Here is a 1,546-nt window from a genome sequence, read left to right as displayed (position 1 = left end):
ATTTATGTCCGTATGAGCCATCTGTTTGCGACTCGAATTTATGAATGTGTTTGGGTGCCCAGTTCGGGCACTAGTCACGGCCTACGGGGTTGGGTCGTGACAGGTAATCCTGTCAATATGACTGTACATTTATCCTTCCGAGTGCCCTTCAAGAACCAGAAATCCCTTGGCACTTTTGCAAACCTACTTATTTTCTCCCAATTCATATCCTTATTCATTATTATTGCCCTCCAGTTCCACTTATCAAAATCTGATTTCGAACCCTTTACCTTCGTCTTGCGTTCTATACTACATACTACATTCTTTCTGTATACTCTGATGTTATTTCATCAAGCTTACACAATTCTAACTTTCAGAGAAAATAATGTCAATTTGCCCTATCGCACTTGCCACCTGAACTTCAATATCGTGTTCGGTCAATACCTTTAACATATAACCTCATTGATTATCTTCACTGGTTAACATAACCACATATAAGCTATCGTATATCTTTACCCACACCTTACTTACCAAGTATCCCCAATACTATTCAAACTCGTCCTAATTCTGTAACTGTATACGTCTTCTCTCTCTCTTTATCAAGCCAGTCCGCCTCATCTTTCACAATAATTGAGAATTTCCAACCGTGAGGTTCAAACGCTTCTAATTTTCCTCAAGCTGTTCTAGTTCCTCATCCTTCTCTTATGTCTAAACCTGTAGGACTTCTTAGCATACTTCCCAGGGGGTCACCCATCCTAGTACTACTCTGGCCCAAGCACGCTTAACCTCGAAGTTCTGATGGGATCAGGTGCATTAGTGTTGGTATGATCGCATCCATCCTACTGCGTGGCCTTTATCATGTGACCTAAAACAAGTTGAAGTTCTAACGGATCGAGAGAGAGAGAGAGAGAGAGAGAGAGAGAGAAGAGAGAGAGAGAGTGTATCTCCTCCGAATTGGAAAAGTCCCTCACTTTACTAACCAAGCAAATGCTATTTTAGCCTTTGGAACTCTCGATGACAAGCCATCAATTGACATATACAACTGCTTTCCATTCCTAAATTTTAAGATTCCTTGTAGCGGTAAAACTCCTTAGCCGCAATTATCTATAAGTACCTTGGTTATCGGTCCCTGTAAAACTTTCATTTGTCAACTATCAATGGTATCCTGCATTAACTGTACACACACAAAAAGTTCCAATAAAAGACTCATATACCTGTAGCCGGCTTGTCCTCTTCTCGGTCTGGAGGGCTATAAAGTGAAGTATCCTCCTCATCGTCCTTGCACCATTCTGTTAGCCATCTCATCATAGTGATTGTTTATATGGTTCTATGTGGTGATTGTTTATATGGTTCTATGTCATATACTCTTACAATTGATATAACTAGCGGCTCGAAATTTCACAAGGGTTCATTGTCACCAGCTTGTTTCGACCAATTGCAATATCCTTGAATCCTTTTCTTGCCATCTTATCTCCGTCTACTTTCATGGCTTCTCCTTGCATTCCTTAGCTCATCTTACTTCATAACTCCCTATTACTTCTCGATTTTCCCATTGTCGGGTGTCATA

General features: G+C 40.6%; 1 pseudogene; it reads right to left on the bottom strand.

Annotated features, from left to right (window-relative positions):
* Nucleotides 1–697: 697 nt before the first annotated feature.
* LOC132044547 (5S ribosomal RNA) lies at nucleotides 698–815 on the bottom strand (annotated as a pseudogene).
* Between the last annotated feature and the right edge of the window lie 731 nt (nucleotides 816–1,546).

Source organism: Lycium ferocissimum, unplaced genomic scaffold, assembly GCF_029784015.1.
Source record: "Lycium ferocissimum isolate CSIRO_LF1 unplaced genomic scaffold, AGI_CSIRO_Lferr_CH_V1 ctg4737, whole genome shotgun sequence".
Lineage (NCBI taxonomy): Eukaryota > Viridiplantae > Streptophyta > Magnoliopsida > Solanales > Solanaceae > Lycium > Lycium ferocissimum.
The sequence above is the reverse complement of the archived record's forward strand: the minus strand, read 5'-3'. Positions and strand labels throughout refer to the sequence as shown.